General features: G+C 42.5%; 1 non-coding gene across 1 annotated transcript; it reads right to left on the bottom strand.

Annotated features, from left to right (window-relative positions):
* Positions 1 to 4,274: 4,274 nt before the first annotated feature.
* On the bottom strand, positions 4,275 to 4,356 carry trnas-gcu (transfer RNA serine (anticodon GCU)). Its single transcript has one exon. It is a non-coding gene; the product is annotated as a tRNA-Ser (tRNA).
* Positions 4,357 to 15,033: the final 10,677 nt, after the last annotated feature.

Here is a 15,033-nt window from a genome sequence, read left to right as displayed (position 1 = left end):
TTCATTGAAATCTACTGGTGTTCCTGGTGAGTTGATTTAACAACATGAGCTGACAGAATCTACGTTCAGGTAGGAACCACCACATCCAGGGGTCTGGACCTTTGAGCAGGCAGAGCCATCAAAGTAGCAGACTAAGCTAGCAGACATTAGCATTGAGAAGAAACTGATACCTGAGCCTACTTTTGGGTCTGGTCAGGTGATGACACAATAATATGACATCATTGTCAGACTGACGCCTGCTCAACACTGACCAAACACTATGGCATTGTGGGAAATTTCTGCTTGGCTCGCGTCCATCAATACATATGAAGAAATTTCTCCAGAATCAGGATTGACAGTGGATACAATTGATTCCAAACTGGTTTTTCATTCTGAGTCGGGTGCAGGTGTGGAACTTCAGACACAGTCTGTGTTTGTGTTGTTCATTCAGTGATTTTTCTTACAATTCCCAATCACAGCTGCAGAAAGTGAGAGGACAAGCAGGGATGTTCAAGATGAACGCCCAACGTGGGGCTTGAACCCACTACCCTGAGTTTAAGAGTCTCATGCTCTACCGACTGAGCTAGTCAGGCTACATCAGAGTGGCTTCAATAGCCTGAAGTGATCAGAGTGAGAGACGCTACAAGCTCTCCATCAGACTCACAGTCACATGAGCCATCACATGATTGATGAATGACCACAAACACCTTCATCTTTGACAAAGAAGTCAAATAAAAGGTGAACCACAGATGAGACACCAGTGGTAAAAACACTAAAGTGCTGTCAAGGAGAAACAGGATACGAGCAAACACACACACAAGTTACAGAGAGAGAACTCTCCCAGAGGGAAACACTCAAAGGAGAACCTAGACATCATCAGGCTGGATGACCTCATCAACATGAGACAGGTGGATAGGAAACAAGCTCAGAGATGTCAGGAACATGAGATCCAAGTGGTGAGAGAGCAAGAACTGGTGAGGTTCCAGAACCAGGAGTGAGGTGGAGCCTGCATCACCTACTGGGAGCTTTTAGTCTAAGGTTCAACTTGGACTTGAATGATTTCTGGAGAGACAACGTGCAGGGAGGGAATTTGGAGATGAAGAACAAGTTCCTCTCAGGCTTTCATGGAGTTTCCAGGAGTCAAACAGACCCTCCTCTGATTGGTTGTCAGATGTGTTCTCATTGCACCACAGCCTCCAGGTTGAGGGTTCTGGTCCGAGTCAGACACATTGACACTGATGCTGCTGAGCCTGAAGGGAGGATGAAGAAAGGAGTGTCTGAGAGAGCTTCACCAGACCAACTGTCCAGTTGAACAACAAACACTAGTCAGTAGGAATGTTGCTGCTGGGACCCTGATTCAAACCAGGGTTGCTGCAGCCACAACACAGAGGACTGACCACTAGAGGATCAGGGCCTCCTGGAGGCTGAGGTTGGAGCTGCTCTGTCTTTGTCTCACTGAGAGATCAGAGACAATTGGAGTCCACAAAGAAATCATTGAGAAATCAAGGAGAGATCAAAGAAAGAATTCTAAGATTAAAAACAGAACTCTGAGATCAAAGGTTGAAGTTCCCCAAGGTTCAGTTTTAGCTCAGACCCTCTTTAATATCTCTGTACTGCCACTTGTCGTCAGGAGACTCAGTATAAACCTCCACAGTCCTGGTGATGTCACTCAGCTGGACATCGCCTTGTCTCCTGGTGACTCAGGACCAGTTGATGTCCATTAACCTGTCATGGAGGCAGAGAACAAAACTGAGGTCTTAATTAAAGCTGGAGGCAGTGTAGTTTGGGCCTGAGCCTCCTTCTGTCCACTGCAGAAAAGTAGCAGGAGTCGTCCTGAATCCAAGGATGTATTTTATGAGAGCGGTGGGACTTGTAGTTTAGGAGGTAGAAGCCTCAGTGTGACACCAAGTGAGAATCAGAGCTGAGCCTCTAAGAGCCCCTCCCCCGCTGCTCTCTGTCAGAGTGGAGAGGAGAGAGGATTTTTGGAGAGTTTGTTGTTTGAAAAAGGCTCATCAATCCCCAGATTGTGGTCAAAAGTTGAATGTAACATATTTTAGTAGGCATTTTTGTCAGGAATGTAGTGAAGTTATTTGTGAAGTGGAGAGAGTTACAGTGTAGACGAGAGAAGCGTCAGTTTGAGGCTATGTGTGTCTGAGGAGACAGCCTCCCATTGGTTTACATTGTAGGGTGAAAAGTGGGTCCTGGACTTTGTCATGACTCAAACAATTTGTAGTTGGTTTCTGTTGGTTTGGTTTGCTTGACTGGTTGTTGTTTGTTGACCTTGCAAATCCATATTTTGGGTTCTGGCTTGTTCTGCTTTTCATTTTGTGTTTGTATTAAAGTTCTGTTGCTGAAAAAATAAATCCAGGGTTTAGTGACTAAAAAAAGGTCCAGAGGCCCACAACTAAATCTTCAAACCAATATTTCCATGGATAAGGAAGCCTAACAAGGTCACCAAGAGATGGAAACAACTTGGAGGATAGAAAACTGTTTTAGTTTATTTGACAGCTGATTGAAGACGTGGGTCAAAACTGACCGTTACCATGGAGATGGGAACAGAAAGCTGACACAAGAGGAAGGTTCCAGCTCTGAAAAAGGAGTTTGATCAAAATCTTGAACTGCCAGTAGAAATATCCTTTTGTATGTTGACCTTTGTTGACAGAAGTCACTTTAGCTTGGCAGTGACAAGAATGGCTGCTAGCTTGACAAAGAACTGCACAAACCAGGTTCAAGCTGGACTTTGGACCCTGGTATCTGCAACGACTCCATCAACTCCTAATCTAGCAGCTCTGCTGGGTCCAACTATTTTACAGAACATTTGACAGACCTGTGGAGCAGTGAGGACACACATGAGTGGACCTTTGCTATCTGGGTGTCCTCCAGTCACGTGACTGAAGTCATCCAGTCACATGACTGAAGTCATCCATTCATGTCAGTGATGTCACTTGGCAGGACTCTCATTGCCGTCTCATTCCTGAAAAGAATCCAGACTCCACCTGTGGCTCCATGATAACTGATGGACCTCTGGTTGGAGGCTGGACGATGATGTTTGGACTTGAAGGAAAACTCCTTGTCCAAATTCCATGGTGTTCAAGTTTAAAGTCCCACAATAAGAAGTAGCTGAATCTGACAGGTGGAGGTTTGGAACTACAAGATGGTGATGTTTTCTTGACTTGATGCTCTGACTGTCAGGGTGGATGACAGCTTCTTTCTGCTGCTGCATCTGAGTGGCTATGATTGGAGGTTTTACCTCCCAAGGTTGTTTGGTTCCAGGGGAAATTTTAAAATTCCAGTCCCCAACCTGGGCTGTTCTGAAACTCTTCTCCTGAATCACTCCTGAGCTGCAGCAAGAACAAATACCAGTGCCAACCAGATCAACTTCATGGCTGCTAACAGCCTCAGACACTTGATTTCCATCAATCTGGAGCCAAGAAGGCCCTCACCTGTGGTTCTCCTCCAGGAGGGTCCAGGTTCTGCCATTGTGGCTCCTGGTGCCACTGCCAGAGAGCCTCAGCTGCACACTGCAACATTTCAACAGGAGATTGACATTCCTTCAAATGTCCTGACATCTGATTCCAATGGTTCTGTTCCATATTTATATTTTAAAATGAATCACACAATGAAAGCTGCCACAGCTGGTTTAAGAGAGAGAACAAGCTAAGAGATCTGAAACCAGTAAAATATGCTTTTCTGTGTGCAAACTAGTGAGGGGCATGGAAGGATATTTTACCACCAATACAGAACCCAGACTTTAGTCATGTGATGAGATGGCGACTCTGATTATGAAGTTAATGGACAAAATGTGACTTGAAAGAAAACACATTAAAAAATACTAACTAAACTAAATAAATGAATAAAGAAGCAGCACAAATAACGTTTTCTTCTGCACAAATTTACTGGTATGAGACTGTATTTTTGGTTAATGAGTAGATGAAAGAGTGTCACATATATATTATATACATGTGATACATGAACATGGCTTTGGACAAAAGCTCAATGAAACTGTAGGATTGTAGAATTATTTAAACGTTCCAAGTGGACTTTTTCAGGTTTCTAGAAGACACTTCAGCTCTCATCCAAGAGGTGTCTTCAGTTTTCTTCACTGATGGGAGGATTTATGGCTCTAAGGGGGCGGGACCTTCTCCAGAGGTGATTGACACATGTGAGCTCTGGGTGTCAGAGTTGTTTTGGTCAGGTTGTGAAAGGGAAGTTGACTCAACTGGTATCTGTGTCAGTTAAAAGCCTCACAGTTCAGAGTCTTTCCATAATCTAGGAGCAGAAACTAGAGACACTTGCGATGAGGATGGGATTCGAACCCACGCGTGCAGAGCACAATGGATTAGCAGTCCATCGCCTTAACCACTCGGCCACCTCGTCTGCTAACAGCAACCCTGACCTTTGAAACAGCTGAACTCTTTGGAGCCCATTTGTCAGAAATGGACCCAGCAGGAGCCACTGAACACAACTCTGACATCATCAGGCTTCTTCCCAGCAGCTTGGTGCTCCAGAAGGAAGAATCCAGACCATCGCTACATCATCAGAGTGAACACCAGCTGATGTTGACCAGTTTAACAAGCCTTTGACTGCTAAATGACATCCAAGCTCAGATTCTCTTGTCCTGGTAGAACAAGTCAGTGTTGAAGAAGATGAGAGCACCAGTCTCTTTCATCCAATGCTGGAACAGCGTTAGACTGAAGGTTAAAGGCAAGTTTTGAACTGAAGAAGCTTCTTGGACCTCTAAACTTCTTAACTCTCTTTCTCCAAGAACTGTGCCTGGACGACGGCCGTTTCCAGCGCTACTTCAGGCTGACGAGGTTCCTGTTCGATGACCTGTTTGTGAGGATCGGTGCCAGGATATCAAGGTCCAACACCAACTCCAGGCTCCAGGACCGTTGACATGACTTCCCTGATGCCAGGGGAATCTCAACGCTGACAGGCTCTCTGGACTCCTTGTCATGAGAATTTGTCACAAAAGTTGAATACTTTCAAATGCATGAATACGCGTCACTCACGTTGCCGGCGAGTACACACACCAGTTCAGCTCTCTACATGGACTTTACATGTGAACTTGTTGCACGAAAATTTGTGTCACGATTGATGTGAACACGCCTTCAGACTGTGAGGGCTGACATCACAGTGAAATGACAGAGATCACAGAGCCTTTGAGATCACAGGCTCAGTTACGTCCAGTTGACCAGATTTTACTTCGCTTCGATCTACGATGACCTGGATGAATGAGAACCTACACAGACATCTTGCCGAACACTATGGGAAGGACATCCTTAGTGTGGTGCGGGAATGCGAAAGGACTGCAAGGAAAATCGCAGACTACAGGAACCATCTACGTTCCAACCTCCGATGCCGCCAACACAACCTCATTCCCACTAGCCTACTACTAGGATCCACCGTGAGGGGCCACAGGGCCAGCAAGATTTTGGAACGGGCACAAAATCAGCTTCTCAACGAGAGAGTGAGACAGGTCCATTTCACCATCGAGGGACTAAAGACCAAGCTAGATCACCTTAATCAAGAGTTATCGCCATTTTTGCCACCCGCCATCTTGGACAAGGTCACCTCCTTCGTTGGGACAGCCCAACTATCTCAACATCAGAAGAGCAAGGAGAGGCAGAAAAGGACATTCGCTCGCCTCCAGTCTCGCCTCGACCGGGAACGAGAAGCAGAAGGCCCAACCCCAGCGGACTCGCAGGACAGGTGGATAAGGAACTTATCCAACAGGGAGCTCACCAGTCCTGAGAAACGCGTCCTTGCCAAAGGAATGAACTTTGCTGTCACCCCGAAACATCTCCCAACGGTGGACCTCATCACTGCCACAGAATCCGCCATCAAGAAGAACAACCTCTCCACCACAAAAGCAGATGAACTACGACTCAAGGTCACAGCGGCCCTCTCCGAAGCGAAGGTCCCCTCTGCCAACCTCTCGGTCCAGGAAAGGAAGGCCTTGAATGCACTGAGCAAAGATGAGAACATCACCATCCTTCCGGCTGACAAAGGAAGATGCATGGTGGTCCTTGACACAACTGACTACCAGGACAAGATCAGTTCTCTTCTCAGTGACATTCACACATATGAGACCTTAAAACGCGACTGAGTTGCTGCTGCCAGCACAGTCCATTAGCATCTGAGTGGTCGGTGAAACTCCCTGACACCGCACAACGACTGTCGTTTGGGGAGGCCAGGTGAGTCTCGGGAGGGTCGTTTCCACCACAATAGCACTGACCACTCCCACATAGGTTTATAAGCTGGAGTTTCCACACTCTTCACTAGAACTGAAGAAGCCTCTCGGATGAGAGGTGAAACGTCTTCAAGATAAACTTACGTCCATTTGACCAGATTTTACTTCGCTTCGATCTACGATGACCTGGATGAATGAGAACCTACACAGACATCCCTAAAATGAAGAAAATAAATGTTGTGTCTGTGTTTGTGTTCCTGCATCAGTTAAACAGTGACTCTACCAGAGGGGGTGTAGCTCAGTGGTAGAGCGCATGCTGAGCATGTATGAGGCCCTGGGTTCAATCCCTGGAATCTCCAGCTGGTCCTGTGTAGCCTTCATCTTATCAGCTCAAGTGATCCTTAAATGTGACAACAGTCGATTCACTATCAGAAGACATCTTCTCCATGTTCAAGTTGGGCTAACTTTCCACAAATATTCAAAATTACTTTTGAAAATGAAAACATAGATCAAACCTGCCCTGTCAATCACCCACAATGGGCGGGTCATCCCACTCCCTATCAGGTTCCCCACTCCGTGACCCAGGAGGCTCCCTCTCCCTATCAGGACTAGAAATCCATTGGGGTCTCCCTGCTCAGGTAGGAGTCCTGCCCACAACGTTAAGCTGTTGATGTTCTAGAGGAGACAACATCTGATCTTTGTTAGATCCACCAGTCAAAGGTTTTCTTTAAAGGCTGTAGCAGCTGAGAATGAGGGAGAGAGAGAATTAATAACCATCTTAGTGAGGACATTTTGAAAAATGATGACATTTTATTGACTTGTAGCACTGCAAAAATCATCTCCCCTCCAAAAACCCTCTTCTCCAACTCTGTACTCAAGTTGTCTCCTCATCAGGCACCACAGGATCCAGGACGTTCAGTCAAAAAATCATTAGTGATTTTAAAAATGTCCATCAAACACAAAATAAGACTTCAAACAGGTTTACAATTTTATTTTATGTTAACACATTTTGTCCATTTTGCCTCCACACTGTCCTTCATCTCATCATTTAACATCAGGACTGCTCCCAGATCAGCTCCATGACCTCATCCCAGCACCACAGTACCGCCCAAGTTCATCAAGGATGGCCAACATGAGAGGGTCTAGATTCACCTCCATCTTTGGAGGTTGTTGGATTTCCTCCTGAGGACCGTCAGGCTGTTTCCTTACTTTGCTGTGACCCAACAGCAGACAGCAACAAGGACTGTGGTGCACTTGGTAAAATCACCATCTGGAGTCTGGACCAAGATGCTGATGTGATCCTTTGATGAGTTTAGAATCAGTCAGAGATCAAAGACTGGAGCAGGAATTCAATGCACAGAACCCAGAGATCAAAGACAGAATTCAGACATCAAACACAGAATTCAACAATCAATCAATTTGAGGAACCAGCATCTCATGTGAAGATGCTTCTGAACTCATGAAGTGAAATCCTACCATATAGAGATGAATGAGTCCAACTGGGACTGGCGACCTGTCCAGGGTGTACCCCGCCTCTTGCCCGTAGATGCTGGGATAGGCTCCAGCCCCCCCGCGACCCTTAATAGTAAGGAATAAGCGGAAGATGATGATGGATGGAGTCCAACTGGACCTGAACAGGAGAGAAATAAAGGAGTTATTGTTATGTAATTGTTATTTATTTCCAGGCCAGGTGAGGGTTGGATTTTGTTCATTCATGTTGAAGTGAACTGACAGTGGGACTGTGGACCTGGGCTGAAGTCCAGCTCACTGCTGGTTTAATGAAACCACCTGATTGTTTTTCCTATCAGCTCTGATCTGATGGAAGAAACAAAAAGCCAAACTTCATTCGTCCGTGTCCAAACACCAAGTCTGTTGATGTGCAGCACTCCAGTTATTTGTTTCTTTCCAGACAGAAGCAGGTTGGTGGAGGAATAAAACCTCAACAGTGAACAAACAGCAATGAGAGAAGTGAACCCTGCACTCAGAGAAGTTGTGTCTGCACTCGCCAACCAGGAAACGCGTCTATCTTCTGTGTGACTGAGGCAGCTGCTCAGAGCTGCGTTTCTCAGCTGTGTGGGGGCGGGACTCTGTGTGCCCCGGCTCAACCACGAGACCTCTGTGTACACTGTCAAGAAAAAAAACTATAAAAAAACGGTAAAAAGTCTGGCAGCAGAGTTTCCAGACGAATACCGTCAAATTACAGTGATGAACTGTTCCAAAAAATTACATGGAATAAACTGTAAAAATACACAGCAGCTTTCACAGTCCCAACTCATTAAATTACAGTACATTAAAGGTGCCATAGAGAGGTTGAAGGGATATTAATTCTTGTTCTGTGGTGTGATATGTAACCCCACAAAAAATGGTTGGGTCTGTGATGGCTCAGAAGCTTCCTAAAAGGCTCTCTGAAACCGCTATGTTACCATGTTGGGTTTAGAATGCCTCATTTGTCCCTATTGGGGTAGTTTCTGACCTCATCTGGCAACCTCATTATTTATGCAAGTGCATGAGTTGACGGCGATCAGTTGCCGTTGTTTATCTGGCAACCTCATTTAACTACTACTCGGTGATTGGCTGCCCTCACTGTCACTGAAAAGAAAGTACTCCCACTTTCTCGGCTAACTGTCGCCAGTGCTAAGTGTGACGGCTACTGTCAATTGACAACATTCCATATCATACAACAACATTCGTAAGATAAGATACCAAGTAGCCACGGCCCATTCGCAGATCCAGCCGTATATGCAGCGGCGGGGTGACCGTCGGGACAACTGGGAGTTTTCCTGGTGGCCTGGCCCCTTGGTAGCCTGTCTGGCTGGCGAGATTCCTTCCCCCTCAAGCCAGGCCAGGCCAGCTAGCGACAGACAGCGCAGATAAAACAAAGGTCTCAATTCTATCGAGGCCATTCCTTCAATCAATCTGCTCAGTCAGTGCTGCTGCTGCAGGCTCCAGTTGCGACACAAGAGCGCTGCACTCACTCGGCTCGCTCGCATAATCGCCCCCCCCCCCCGAAATATGTCAAAGGGGTGTGTGTGAGTGGGGGGGGGGGCACTGACTGAACTGTGACGTAACACTTCAGCCAAAATCGCATTGGTCCATTTTCCCACGGAGATTCAAAAAAGGGGAGATCCTTCAAACAGAGGTTATGACACTGCCTCACACTTGGTGTGTGTTCCCCACAGCTGGGGGACGTTGAAGAAACACCAAAAACACAAAAACAATGATTTTCATTCTAGGTGCCCTTTAATTGTTGATAAATGTGAATTAAACTGCAGGAAAAAAGGCCCATCACGTAAAAACACATGAAGAACAAGGACCTTTCAGGTTCTTCTCTAAGTTCAGGGCTCTTACTGGTTCATGTATGAAACAAACCAGTCTATGAGCAGGAATTTCCCATTAAAAAGTTCATTTGACAGTGGAAAAGCAAGCATAGTGATTAAAATTGCCAAGTTTAAGGTCAATCACTGTCAATTGAAGCTATTTAGTTGTTACTTTATGAAACTGAGCCAACTTTCTACAGTGATTTCCTGTTAGATTCTGGTTTCTCCAAGTATAAAAACTACAACAATGTATAAACACAGAATCTGTACTTTGAACAATAGAGAATTTCTACATATTTACAGTATCACTCCATCACTTTAGAGGATTGGAATGTAAAATAATCATTGGACAATGGAAATCATTTATCCTTTAACGAAACAACTTCAGTGCAGAGTTGATAACTGCACTTCGAACTTTGAACTGGTGTCCACATCAATGTGGAATTTGAGGAGGCCACAGCCACCAAATTTCCCAGAGTTCTTGACTATTTGCAGTCTCTTCCCTTGGAGAAGTCAAGTGGAACTACAAGACAAGGACCAGAAATCCAAGCTGCTGGTGGACCACGTGGTGCTGTGTTGATGCTACTTTCCCACTCAAAGGGGATCGTGCAGGAATGTTCCACACGGTTGACCAAACTTCCATTGCAGAAGAGATTCAGGCAGTTCCACCCACGCCATGCATCCTTGTATGCTGTAAGTGTGAGGCAATACAATACAGTATGTTTCAGTGACATACATTGAGACAGAAGACCTTGGTTTATTGGGTGATGTTTATTGACATGCCAATTGGATTGTGGTGCCAATATGGCTGACTTGGTCGGTGTAAATCTTATCATCACAAAACAAAGTACACACAAATGTTCAAATTACTTTTCTAGACTTTAGTCCCCAAAGGAATTTCAGGCACCTGAAAGTGACTTTCATAAATCTGTGTGTCTGTGTACAGTACATGTCCCAAAAATGGAAAATAAAATTATTGGTCCCCAATCTCAAGGATAAAATTACGCTACAGTGATGTAGTGAGAGTTGCTACAAACCTCAAAATGATGCTACAGTGATGTAGTGAGAGTTTCTACTAAACTTAAAATAATGCAACAGTATTGTAGTAAGAGTTGCTACGAACCTCAAAATAATGCGACAGTCATGTAGTGAGAGTTGCTACTAACCTCAAAATAATGCGACAGTGATGTCGAAAGAATTGCTAATGATCTCAAAATGATGCTAACAGTAATGTAGTGAAAGTTTCGAATAACCTCAAAGTGATGTTGACAGTCATGTGGTTAGAGTTGCGAGTAACCTAAAAATGATGCTGACAGTGATGTAGTAAGAGTTGCTAATAACCTCAAAATGATGCTACAGTGATGTCGTAAGAATTGCTAATGATCTCCAAATGATGCTACAGTGATGTAGTAAGAATTGCTAATGAACTCAAAATGATGCTAACAGTAATGTAGTGATAGTTGCTAATAAACTCAGTGATGCTGAATGTAATGTAGTAAGAGTTGAAACAAACCTAAAAATGCGACAGTGATGTGGGAAGAATTGCTAATGATCTCAAAATGATGCGACAGTGCTGTAGTAAGAATTGCTAATAAACTCAAAATGATGCTAACAGTAATGGAGTGATAGTTGCTAATAAACTCAGTGATGCTGATAGTAATGTAGTAAGGGTTGCAACAAACCTTGAAATAATGACACAGTAATGTGGTAAGAGTTGCTACGAACCTCAAAATAATGCGACAGTGATGTCAGAAGAATTGCTAATGATCTCAAAATGAGGTGACAGTGATATTCTTAAGACTTGCTAATAAACTCAAAATGGTACTGACGGTAATGTAGTGATAGTTGCTAATAAACTCAGTGATGCTTACAGTAATGTAGTAAGTGTTTCGAACAACCTCAAAGTGATGCTGACAGTCATGTAGTAAGAGTTGCTACGAACCTCAAAATAATGCGACAGTGATGTCGGAAGAATTGCGAAAGCTCTCAAAATGATGCGACAGTGATGTAGTAAGAATTGATACCAATCTCAAAATAATGCAACAGTGATGTCGTAAGAATTGCTAATGAACTAAAAATGAGGCTAAAAGTAATGTAGTGAGAGTTGCTAATAAACTCAGGGATGCTTACAGTAATGTAGTAAGTGTTTACAACAACCTCAAAGTGATGCTGACAGTCACGTAGTAAGAGTTGGTACGAACCTTAAAATAATGCAACAATAATGTAGTAAGAGTTGCTACGAATATCAAAATAATGCGACAGTGATGTCAGAAGAATTGCTAATGAACTCAAAATGATGCTAACAGTAATGTAGTGAAAGTTTTGAATAACCTCAAAGTGATGTTGACACTCATGCGGTTAGAGTTGCGAGTAACCTAAAAATGATGCTGACAGTAAGATAGTAAGAGTTGCTAATAACCTCAAAATAATGCTACAGTGATGTCTAAAGAATTGCTAATGATCTCAAAATGATGCGACAGTGATCTAGTAAGAATTGCTAATGAACTCAAAATGATGCCAACAGTAATGGAGTGAAAGTTTCGAATAACCTCAAAGTGATGCTGAAAGTCATGTAGTAAGGGTTGCTACGAACCTCAAAATAATGCGAAAGTGACATCGGAAGAATAGGTAATGATCTCAAAATGATGCTACAGTGATGTCGTAAGAATTGCGAATGACCTCAAAATGATGCGACAGTGGTGTTGTAAGAATTGCTAATGAACTCAGTGATGCTTACAATAATGTAGTAAGTGTTTCGAACAACCTCAAAGTGATGCTGACAGTGATGTAGTAAGAGTTGCTACTAAACTCAAAATAATGCAACAGTAATGTAGTAAGAGTTGCTACGAACCTCAAAAAATGCGAAAGTGATGTCAGAAGAATTGCTAATGATCTCAAAATGATGCGACAGTGATGTAGTAAGAATTGTTAATGAACTCAAAATGATGCTAACAGTAATGTAGTGAAAGTTTCGAATAACCTCAAAGTGATGCTGACAGTCATGTGGTTAGAGTTGCGAGTAACCTAAAAATGATGCTGACAGTGATGTCGTAAGAATTGCTATTAAACTCAAAACGATGCTAACAGTAACGAAGTGATAGTTGCTAAAAAACTCAGTGATGCTGACAGTAATGTGGTTAGAGTTGCTCCGAACCTTAAAATAATGCGACAGTGATGTCGGAAGAATTGCTAATGATCCCAAAATGATGCGACAGTGATGTAGTAAATATTGCTAATGAACTCAAAATGATGCTAACAGTAATGGAGTAAAGTTTCGAATAACCTCAAAGTGATGCTGACAGTCATGTAGTAAGAGTTGCTAAAAACCTCAAAATAATGCTACAGTGATGTAATAAGAGTTGCTACGAACCTCAAAATAATGCGACAGTGATGTCAGAAGAATTGATAATTATCTCAAAATGATGCTAACTGTAATGTAGTGAAAGTTTCGAATAACCTCAAAGTGATGCTGACAGTCATGTGGTTTGAGTTGCGAGTAACCTAAAAATTATGCTGACAGTGATGTAGTAAGAATTGCTTATCATCTCAAAAGGATGCTAACTGTAATGTAGTGAAAGTTTCGAATAACCTCAAAGTGATGCTGACAGTCATGTAGTAAGAGTTGCTACGAACCTCAAAATGATGCTGACAGTCATGTAGTAAGAATTGCTAATGAACTCAAAATGATGTTAACAATGACGTAGTGATAGTTGATAAACTCAGTGAAGCTTACAGTAATGTAGTAAGTGTTTCGAAAAACCTCAGAGTGATGCTGACAGTCATGTAGTAAGTGTTGCTAATGAACTCAAAATGATGCTAACAGTCATGTAGTGATGGTTACTAATAAACTCAGTGATGCTTACAGTAATGTACTAAGTGTTTCGAACAACCTCAAAGTGATGCTGACAGTCATGTAGTAAGAGTTGGTACGAACCTCAAAATAATGTGACAGTGATGTCGGAAAAATTGCTAAAGCTCTCAAAATGATGCGACAGTGATGTAGTAAGAATTGATACCAATCTCAAAATAATGCAACAGTGATGTCGTAAGAATTGCTAATGAACTAAAAATGACGCTAAAAGTAATGTATTGAGAGTTGCTAATAAACTCAGGGATGCTTACAGTAATGTAGAAAGTGTTTACAACAACCTCAAAGTGATGCTGACAGTCACGTAGTAACAGTTGGTACGAACCCTAAAATAATGCAAAAATAATGTAGTAAGAGTTGCTACGAATATCAAAATAATGCGACAGTGATGTCAGAAGAATTGCTAATGAACTCAAAATGATGGTAACAGTAATGTAGTGAAAGTTTTGAATAACCTCAAAGTGATGTTGACACTCATGCGGTTAGAGTTGCGAGTAACCTAAAAATGATGCTGACAGTAATATAGTAAGAGTTGCTAATAACCTCAAAATAATGCTACAGTGATGTCTTAAGAATTGCTAATGATCTCAAAATGATGCGACAGTGATCTAGTAAGAATTGCTAATGAACTCAAAATGATGCCAACAGTAATGGAGTGAAAGTTTCGAATAACCTCAAAGTGATGCTGAAAGTCATGTAGTAAGGGTTGCTACGAACCTCAAAATAATGCGAAAGTGACATCGGAAGAATTGGTAATGATCTCAAAATGATGCTACAGTGATGTCGTAAGAATTGCGAATGAACTCAAAATGATGCAAACAGTAATGTAGTGAGAGTTGCTAATAAACTCAGTGATGCTTACAGTAATGCAGTAAGTGTTTCAAACAACCTCAAAGTGATGCTGACAGTCATGTAGTAAGAGTTGCTACGAACCTTAAAATAATGCGACAGTGATGTCGGAAGAATTGCTAATGATCCCAAAATGATGCGACAGTGATGTAGTAAATATTGCTAATGAACTCAAAATGATGCTAACAGTAATGGAGTAAAGTTTCGAATAACCTCAAAGTGATGCTGACAGTCATGTAGTAAGAGTTGCTACAAACCTCAAAATAATGCTACAGTGATGTAGTAAGAGTTGCTACGAACCTCAAAATAATGCGACAGTGATGTCAGAAGAATTGATAATTATCTCAAAATGATGCTAACTGTAATGTAGTGAAAGTTTCGAATAACCTCAAAGTGATGCTGACAGTCATGTGGTTTGAGTTGCGAGTAACCTAAAAATGATGCTGACAGTGATGTAGTAAGAGTTGCTAATAACCTCAAAATAATGCTACAGTGATGTAGTAAGAGTTGCTACGAATCTCAAAATAATGCGACAGTGATGTCGGAAGAATTGCTAATGATCTCAAAATGATGCGACGGTGATGTAGTAAGAATTGCTAATGTACTCAAAATGATGCGAATAATAATGGAGTGAAAGTTTCGAATAACCTCAAAGTGATGCTGACAGTCATGCTGTTGGAGTTGCAAGTAACCTAAAAATGATGCTGACAGTGATGTCTTAAGAACTGCTATTAAACTCAAAAAGATGCTAACAGTAACGTAGTGATAGTTGCTAATAAACTCAGTGATGCTTACAGTAATGTAGTAAGTGTTTCAAACAACCTCAA

The sequence above is a fragment of the Aulostomus chinensis genome, chromosome 1 (genome assembly GCF_037954235.1).
Source record: "Aulostomus chinensis isolate RoL2024-O1b breed Wild chromosome 1, RoL_Achi_v1.0, whole genome shotgun sequence".
NCBI lineage: Eukaryota > Metazoa > Chordata > Actinopteri > Syngnathiformes > Aulostomidae > Aulostomus > Aulostomus chinensis.
This window is presented reverse-complemented; position numbering and strand designations above follow the sequence as displayed.